Below are 10,741 nucleotides of genomic sequence, written 5' to 3' on the forward strand. Positions count from 1 at the left end.
CTCTCCCCCCATACGAATACTCTAATTTCTTCATGCATTAAAGCGTGCAGAGTATCTTGTCACATTTTTTTTTTTAATTTCGTAAATCATCACTTGAGCATGAAAATGCTCCAAGGACTCTCGTGAGCTCAGAGGTTCTCTTACCTCGCAGAGTGGGGACGAGGGGAGAGATTCTCCCTTGCTCGCAAGTGGAATTAAATCAGCGACATATCCCCTCCATTTGCTCTCTGCCTACTCGCTCTTCTTCTTTTTCCCATTCTACACCCCATGTAACCAACTAATGTGGATACTACAACGTATTCATTCCTCCAGATATGTTATTAAACCCTTTACTGCATTTTTTATCATTACACTCCGTGTCGGATATAATCCCCCCATACACCCCCTTCCCCTCTTATATTTTATGTAACATTACTCCTTTACAAAAGAGGGGGGGGTGTGTGAACAGTGTATTCATCCCTTACAAAATTTTCTGTTAGCTACCATATCATATGCAATAAAAAGCGAAGAAAAATTTCATTTCAATGGTTTTTTTAAGTTTTTTTTTATTTTCACCTCCTAAATATTTTCAACCAATGTCAAATTTGTCTCTTTCATGACCCTGATAGCCTCAAAACGTCAGCTTTTTTAATCAGAAGCAGATAAAATTAGTAATAGTCACTTGAAAAGCGACAAGTTTAGATGCGGTGTTAGTTTCCCCAATTTAGGAGTTGCTCGTAAAAATGGAGGTTGATAGAAAATAACGGAGGTCATTTTCAAATTCAGCGACCCAAGATTAGCCAGAAACACCCTAAATTGTAGCCGAGCATTTTTTTAACTTTTTTTGCAGAACAGTATTATTAGCGCACATTATTTATGAAGGGCACAATTCTTCCTTTCTAACGCATGGTGTATCAGATATCATACACCCCGCCGCTACACGATGTGGTTCTAGAAGCAGTCAGTAGGTGTTGTAGGTGATCAACTTCCCATTATGATGAAGGAAGTCCGCTCTCCGCATGACAACCTGAAGATATTTCAAAACCATCACTCGAGTACTCAGTATAATTATGTTACGATTGCGCAATCTCGCCCATTTTAAATTAATTATTTCAGACAATTATAATCGCAAATTTTCGTCCAAACTTAATTATTTAATGCCCTTAAACGTCCTGAGTATTAAAAAAAAATTTCGAAAAGGCTGAATACTCGAGAAAAACTTTTTTCATGGTAACTGCTAAGTGCACCCAAAACTGGACCGTTCCGGAAACCGTTCCGGAACTGGTTAAGAAAGGACATAATAGTCAAATAACACTTTTATCAAATTGTTGCCTCAAAATTTCTAACATATACATTCGTAAGCAAAACAAAACCTTTTGCTATAAGTAAAATGTGAATGTATATCTTGTAATAAAAAAACAGAGTTCCTTCCTACATGGGGGATAAAATATTGGAATGTTTTACGGGAGGAAATTTTTTTGAGCCCTTCCCAATTAACGCCAAGATATTTATGACTAGGTTAAGTAAAATTGAAGGGCTTTTCCAAATGTTTATTTTTTTAATTTGGTGTTTCATGTTTTTTGCCGTGGTCTTCATATATTCTTGTGTGTTATGTATTGCGTAAAAATGGATTTTGAGGGCTTTTTCAAAAAATTTTTGTACTTAGTATTTTATGTTTTGTATATAGGTTGTTGTATATTTTTGCTGGATTTTATGGATGGGAGGAGTACTTAGCGGGGAGGGGATGTTAAAAATGGTGTTATGGGATAGAATGTTAGGGAAACGAGGGAGGGGAAGGAAGAGAATAGGATTTTTAGATAGAATGAAAGGGAGTAGGCCTTACAATGAATTGAAGAAGGCAGTACTGGAAGGAAAGGGAGGCTCCCAGATCACTTCTCTACTACTCCATGGAAACCTACCTTAATCGGTAAAATACTATAATAATAATTATGTTACCTCCCGCCTTTACGGTCAGCTTTTAACAATTTCTGCTGTAATAATAATAATATTTCACTTGTTAAATAGTTAAAGACAGTGCGTCCTGGAACTGCTAGTTTTGCCATGATGTCTCTGATTGCGACCCTATGTTTATGGGATAGAAATGCTTAAAATTGTCACCCCTATCACCCACTAAATATTGCAGATTCCTCCTGAAACACACTGTATAAACCATGATAAAGCGAGAGAGAAACAGCTGCGCAGAGCAGAGGGAGAAAGTCAGGGGTCCGCATTAACATGCACCAAAGCAGTTTACACTCGGTTTTGTCGGCTGAGTACCAATATTTACTCCAGCATGTTGGCACCACTGATTCCCCCTCTCTCCCTAATGTTTAATGGGCGTGAATGAGTCGTCGACCCCCTCCCCTTCCCTCCCATCCCCCTAACCTCGTGTCGCATACTGCTTCCAGCCTCCTCTCTTACGGTTTAATTGGAGCGAGCGCCAAAAGCCAACGGAGCAAATGTTGAAGCACTTTCAGAGCTCCCCTTTCTACCCTACCCTTCCCTCCTCCTCCCACGGCCCAATTTAATTCCTTCAAACTCCCCCTCCACAGCCTGTCCCGACGAGAGATTTCAACGCCTCACACTCCTACCAACCCACCCAAGCCAGACCATCCTCTCCGACTACCTGGCGCTGTCTCTCTTTTTTGCCACTACATGGCTCAAAATCCTCTCTCGTCTCACCTCAGCACACTTGCTACTCAGTGGATCCTCTTACACTTTTCCCCTCTCCATATATATGTTTAAACCACGCATTGCCACATATGTTTATGATCACGTCAAAGGGATGAGGTATTATAAGAGTTTTAAAAGTAAATGCGCAGTTATATATGATTTTATTTTGCCAAGGGAACAGAGATTTCCTTGGCCGCAAACCTGAAAACAGTGAATTTTCTCACACTTTTCCCCTCGTCTAGTGCGTAGTAAATATAGTAAAAATAAGTTTATCAAACCCTTCCGTTACTGTGCGGGGTAACTCAGTTACCCCGAATTATGTTAATGTTGTATAATTTTTTATATTTTTTATTTTGTCCCTTTGATATTTTGTATATTACAAGGTGGATAAAGATTATGTCAAGATACTTTAACCCTGGATAGCTTATTAGCCATTAGGAACCATAATTTCTTATGATATAGGTCGAAAATGCATCATTTTTAACCCTCCGTTGTTGATGTACTCAACGGTGCTCGGCGAGATGTAGTGGAACATATTGCAATGATAAACGAAAAACTTATGTATGAAACGTATGTCCACAGTTTTATAGTAAAATAAGTTTATGAAACCCTTCCGTTACTGTGCGGGGTAACTTAGTTACCCCGAATTATGTTAATGTTGTATAATTTTTTTTATTTTTTACTTTGTCCCTTTGATATTTTGTATATTTGAGCTCAATACTCGGTCTTTATTTAGGCGACGAATGATTTTTTGTTAATTTTCATTGTTTTTGAAAACTTAATTTTTATTGGTGGGTTAACTGAGCGGGAGGGAAAGAAACTTTTTTGTTATATGAGTGCAGAGATAAAAGTTAAATGCAATCAATTTTATTATATTATAGCCTCAATAACGCACCTTTTGTACTTGCTTTTTCGTTGAATATTAGTCAATTCACCGTTACAATAGCAAAATATGAAAGATTCCTACCAATTCGCACAAAATCAATGTAAAAACCTAAATTTTGCCTACAATGTATTCATAAATCATATGAAACAAGATATTATATAATTTAAAAATTTCCATGGTGTTGAATTACAGGAAAGGCCACAAATACAACATACAATTTATGAATTATAAATGGTCTACCTACCTGAGATACCCCTCACAGTGGTTCGCGCAAGTTTTCTAGGCACAGTCTTGTCAGGGAGTAAAGAAAAGATTAGCGAAGCTTGACCTGGAGTTAAGCGCTCTACGGTGCGGAAACGTGGACACTTAGGAAGGAGGACGAGAGAAGACTTGAGGCATTCGAGATGTGGGTGTGGAGAAGATGGAGAAAATGAAGTGAATGGAGAGGAGAAGGACGACGAAGTGCTGGACATAGTGGGTGAGGAGAGGCAGCTTTTAGATGAGATACAGAGGAGACAGACGGTATGGATAGTGGGAGTACTTAGCGGGGAGGGGATGTTGAAAACAGTGTTAGAGGGTAGAATGTTGGGTAAACGAGGGAGAGGAAGGAAGAAAATAGCATTTTTAGATAAAATGAAAGGGAGTAGGTCTTATTGTGCATTGAAGAGGGAAGTGCTTGATGGTAGGGGAGGCTCCCGGAATTCTTCTTAAGCACTACATGGAAACCTACCTTAATCGGTAGAATACTTTAATATTAGGTTAAATAAATACAAACCCTCATCCTCATATATATTTAATATATTATACGAAACAAGATATTATATTATTTAAAAATTGTAATGGTGTTGAATTACAGGAACGACTAAAATGTAACGTATAATTTATGAATTATAAATGGAGTACCTGAGATACCCCACACAGTCGTTCGCGTAATTTTTCTATGTAAGGGTTAAACTACAGAAACTTTGAGCCAAGCGCTCTCATTGGTCGCGAGTTTGCCCTATTGCTGGATGCTCTGGACAGCTCATGGCTTCGGGAAGATTGTTAGAATCAGCTTTAACGAATTCTTCCTGATCCATGATATGAATTTATTATCGTACACAACGAAGGACACAGTATTAAAGCGTCTTACTCGATGAATCAGCAGCAATCAGCAGTCATTTCGAGTACTGGCCATGCGGGATATAACTTGTGACGTCATCCGTACTCCGGCCATTGAAATGTCGTTTCGCGGCGCATAAGATTTTATGCCAGACTTTATATTTTATTTTTAATACAGTAATTTGATACTTCATTTTATTTGGAACTTTCAATGATTTTTATAATCTGCAGCTCATAAGCTATCGCTTGAGCTAAATAATTTAACAATAAAATTTTTAGTACAGAACCTCATTCTTTGCCTGCATTAGCCTCTGTCCAAGGCATCCCGCAACAGGAACACTCCTGGCCAATTGGAGTGCATGGATCGAAGTTTCCGTAATTTAAAAATGGTGTATTTTTGACAGAAACTTCATCAGTAATTTTGGTTTCTACAGGAGTCAGCTGTACAATATCGATATTTATATCGATGTACATTATAATTTCGAGACATAATTTTTCTTAACTCTGTATATTTATTGCCAAAATTTCGACTTTACTTTTGCTTTGTTGCTTTTAATTCCCCGAAATATATTTGATACAAATATTCCTCATTATTCTGCTATGCACATCTAAGGCTTCACCATCACTCTACGTAATGGTTAAATATCGACTTTTAATCTTTCGTCGTGCTTTTGGTTTGCCAATTTTATCAAATATAACGTATAATACGTATTGCGTATGCATATATTGATAAAACTTTAAATCATACGAACATGACCCCTCGCACACATATTTACGAACCTCTCAAGTTTAGATTACATATGTTTAATATTAAACATTTCCAAATGATAGGAGTAAGTAATAATCAGTTGCTGTAGTAACAATGAGACTCAAATTCACATAAACATCCATGTTCACTGAACATAAATCACTGCTACCAAGCCCGTTTTGGCAATAAGCAATGATAAAGCAGACAGTAATAGCCGAAGCGCATGTAATCAAGATTAAAACATTTAGGTGTAATAAATAAATAAAGTTATTGTACACTTTAAGTTTTTTAGTTAAAACATGTTAATGTTTCAGGTAAAAAAATGAAATTTTCTTAGGGAAAGATTACACAGGATAAATAAGATTTTTTATTTGAGCTGTTAAAATATTCATACTCCAAAAATGTAGAAGGTAAATTACTTATACGGTGTTTTAAATATTGTGAATGTGTTTGGAAAACTACGCAATTTACTTTTAGAAAATAATGGATAAATATGACATTTAAACTTGTGGAAAGTTACACGGGATTTCCACCGGGTCAGGTTCTCCAACTCCATGGGTGAGTTTTCCATCGTCTTCAGGGCCTTCACACCCATCGAAACGTCGGCCGAGATAGTGTTGGAGAATCTGACCCGTTGGAAATCCCGTGTAACTTTCCACAATTCTATACGCCGGGAAAGCCTACGATCATTCATGACATTTAGACATTCGAAATTGGAAAATACGAACACCAAAATATAGCAGTCATATTGATTTAACGGTGAATTCTAATATTTATAATGTTCTCGGTAGAACTAAGATTTTTTGAAAATTAACGTTCAATCTATGTTCCTTATTTTTTGTCATGAGCAGAAGAAATTTCAATCATCTTATTTGCTAGTTTAATCACTTAAAAGGTGAGTTCAAATTTCATATGCACCTGCGAAATTATGAATTTTTTAGCATATAATTTCCACATACTTAATGCGAAATCTATGTAAAGGTTGTCCTGTCTACATCTTAAATAAGAATCTCTTGCCTCGGTAGTTGAAAAATCATGCTAAAATTACAAACGGAAAATAATTTAACGCTGAGCTCAAATATTTCTAATTTTCCTGGTAAAACAAAAAAATATATTCCCACGAAGCATGAGCCAAAAGATGAATTAGAATATTCGACGTAATCAGTGGCTAATTTAAATAATAATATGCTTTAAATTTTGAATCCAGATTCAAATGTTACTTGATGGTCCTCATCGTACCTACCAAACGAAAAACACTTTTATTTTGTTAAAACTATGTGCTGAGTGGTAAAAAGAGTAGTAGAAAAACATGAAAAGAACCCCTTTTTCAAAAACTCAACAAACTTGTTCCGGACTCTATTTATCAGGTACATAATAGAGCCATAATAATTTTCCCCAACCAGTTCATAGCCAAAATTTCGAGTCCACTTCTGCAATGATGTTTTCAATTTTCCGAAACATATTTGATATTAATATATGCCATTGTTCTCCGATTCTTCTGAGCGAAACTGAAGCTCCCCCATCGCTATGCGTATTGGTTGAATATGGATCCCTAATATTTCATTATGCTTCCAGTTTACCAATTTTATCAAAGTATATCTATTACGTACTTTCACAACTTTCCATTTCATCTTTAGGCTGTAAATTGCCGTTCCCCACTCCAAAAGAAAGCGATTTTTACATATAATTGATTGATGCACTAAGAATTTTCTCATAGCATATCACAGTCTATATTTTATTAGTTATTATTCTTTATTTCATTAAAGAACGTTATGAATCCTGTTATTTTAATGCTTCTCTTTTATTTCCGGGTGATATAGTGAAGGAGTGTCGATAAACTTACCTTATTTTCTGGTACTTCTTTTAATTTTCAAATAGGAAGTCATTTGAGCCACTCGACAGCCATGTTGTTTATTTCTGTCGCAAAACATTGTGATCACTCTTCTGTACAGAATCGGAAAAATTTGGAGGATCATGTATCGTGAAAAAATTCCAAACTTTTGTTCGCATACTCTGTGCATTAACTTTGTCCTTGGCCCTTGCGGTTTTGTTTTAGATGCAGAATTATTCGCTAACTATGAGAATGAGCTTTATCTCCAAACAACGTGACATTTTAGCTGTTGTTTTTCTCCAAACTTTTTGAACGCGAAACCGTTGTTTTTTTTTCACTGCACTAACTGTTCTCATGACGGTTCCAAACCTTCATCTTTTCGTGTTTTCATTCCCAGGTTTTTTTTCGGTTATTCAGCGCCGCTTATATCACAACTCCCTAAAGCCCTAATGTGATCCCTCGCCAGCATTCATTGTCGAGCCGCTCATTAGTCCAAATAGCCTGGGTCTCTCTTTCACCGTACACTTTGACTCCTGTGCACATAGTTTTTGAGCCCTTCTCTCCTTCAAAACCGTATAAAATGAAGTCCTTCATGAAGAAAACACTATGAGATAAAACAAAAAAGGCAAAACCTCACTCCACCACCATTTCGTCCGCCAAACCCTCTATTCTCAACGCCCCCGCAAGAAAATTTTCAATGCTCTGAACGTCGCTAGCCCCTGAGGCAGGCGCCTGACGATGCTCATCCGGCGGTAGGTGGTTCCCTCTCTCGGCGGGACGGAGAAAGAGAGCCGGCGCGCGTAGCCATCAGTTATTTTTTTTTCGCGGGCGCGGGAAACCGGAGTTATATGCGCGCCAGTGTGCGTTATTTCGTTTGTTGTTCGGTGCGTGCGACTTGCTAATAGTACCCTCCCCACCTCGTGCCCTTTCCTGGATCTCCAAACCCTTACCCATTACCCTTACTCCTTCAATCCACCCCTCCACCCCCACGTTTTCAAAAGCGTCGACAACGCTCCCGATTGTGCACAGGCGCTGCTGTCGTACTGCCGCCGTCGGCAGTTGTGCCAGCTACAAAGCGTGTTTTCGCGTGTGTATAGGTGCCTTGGCGATTGTTGGGAAAAAGGGACCAAGGGTAGGGCGTGCGGGCCAATGAATATATGGCGCTAATAACGCTGAACCAAGCCTTAGGACACAGAAGGTGGAGGGGAATATGAAAGGAGACGAAAATGAACGAGTCTCCCATTGTATACCTTCGGCCCATAATGCATAAGGGAATTTTTTTGTTGAAAATGGGATGAAAAAATATTCATCTCCCCCCCCCCCTTGCCCTAAGACTGTGAGTTCAAAAATCGCCCTATCCAATGGCATTTTTCTCCGGAGAAAAATGCAAGAGAAAACCTCTTTTTTCGCTCATTAAGGTCTGTTGAGAGCATTTAGCCTTTTGTAGGCCATCACAAGGGTCTTGAGGGGATTAGAGCAATGCTGGTTTGTTTTGACAGGAGACCCGTCAGAATGCAAGCCGGCAGTGAGCCGGCTGGCGAAGGCTTTCAGTTGGCTGCGGTTATGGTCTAAACAAGGTTTAACAGAGCCAAGAGCACCTCTTGGTAAAAAGGATTGAAAACGGGACGTAAATCTGAATCACTGATCTCAGTGAAGCCTAGAAGGGAATACTACTTTTAATGAATTATCTGGAAGGATAATAAGGTAAAGAAAATAGAAAATAATGCAGCATAAAGATTCTTTGCTAATTCTGGATAGATGGCTGAAGGAAATCGTGCAGCGCAAATCGAATCTCTCGTGAACTTCTTTGGATATTTTGAGTAGGCAAGCAGTATTTTTATAATTCACTCAATTGCTTCTTGCGTTTAGATTTTTCTTTTGCTCTAATCCATGTTGTTTATGCTAATTATATATGAAATTTCTAATGGATATTTTGTCCGGTAATAAGGTATTATTACGAGGGAAGCCAACGTTCGGTATATTTATTAGCCATCTTCAGTACAACAAAAAACCTCAGGAAGTATCATTGGAAATTTTTAAACCATTAATGATACCAAATTATATATTAAATATATTATAAAAAATAACAATAATCACACTTAAACAATAAAAATCAGATAATGAAAATACATAAAATTCGTTTTAAATTTTATAATTATGAGCAGTTTCATTGTTTATAATGTTGTTTTGGCATCTTCAATTCCAATTTCATGTAGATGAATGCCAGCGATTTTATTCATGGTGTTACCGTAACATTGTGAGGAGTCTCAAAGTGGAAATATTGACAGAAAAACGGAAGAAATAAAATTTTTTTTCGTTTGGTAGGTACGATGAGGATCATCAAGTAATATTTGAATCTGGATGCAAAATACAAAGCATATTATTATTTAAATTAGCCACTGATTACGTCGAATATTCTAATTCATCTTTTGGCTCATACTTCGTGGGAATATATTTTTTTGTTTTACCAGGAAAATTAGAAATATTTGAGCTCAGCGTTAAATTATTTTCCGTTTGTAATTTTAGCATGATTTTTCAACTACCGAGGCAAGAGATTCTTATTTAAGATGTAGACAGGACAACCTTTACATAAATTTCGCATTAGGTATGTGGAAATTATATGCTAAAAAATTCATAATTTCGCAGGTGCATATGAAATATTTGAACTCACCGTTTAAGTGATTAAACTAGCAAATAAGATGATTGAAATTTCTTCTGCTCATGAAAAAAAATAAGGAACATAGATTGAACGTTAATTTTCAAAAAATCTTAGTTTTACCGAGAACATTATAAATATTAGAATTCACCGTTAAATCAATATGACTGCTAAATTTTGTGTTCGTATTTTCCAATTTCGAATGTTTAAATGTCATGAATGATCGTAGGCTTTCATTCGAGAAAAGCATCAAAGCACTCATTATAAATTATGAGAATGTATGGAAGCAATCGTGATCTTCGTTAAGCAAATCAATCAACATAAAATCCATCACAATCGGTATCGGCATTATACAGCCTCCCATTTGTCTCTGTTTCATACGAATCATCTGTTTCCCTCTCTCTTTACTATCCTAAAATTACGAAAAAAATGTTAATTTTTTCATATTATTTTTGCCTCTAATTTTATATTTCAATATTTTTCAATTTACAGTATTTTATTTTGTCCTTTCGCTTCTGATAAACGCCTTTCTCTAAAATACAGTAATAGACGTGGCAATCTCTGGTTTCTGGAAATCTGGGTTTTCGAGTAGCTATTTATCGACGAAGAAGAAGGAAATAGTCTGTCGAATTGACAAAGTAAAGAGTGATTTTTAAGAGCAATTTGCTAGGACCCATGTATGAAGCATTAATTTTAGTGACATCGACGAAGAGAGGAGGTAAGTCAAGGAGGAAGATAAAAAGGATGATTAAAAATCAAATGGACCGATCGTGTATGCGGTGGTTGTAGGAGTGAAAGAAACGAGAATTCTTTCTAATTCTTAAGAAGAATACGGTTAACCTTCATCGGCAGCAAAAATAGACGTGA

The sequence above is a fragment of the Ischnura elegans genome, chromosome 11 (genome assembly GCF_921293095.1).
Source record: "Ischnura elegans chromosome 11, ioIscEleg1.1, whole genome shotgun sequence".
NCBI lineage: Eukaryota > Metazoa > Arthropoda > Insecta > Odonata > Coenagrionidae > Ischnura > Ischnura elegans.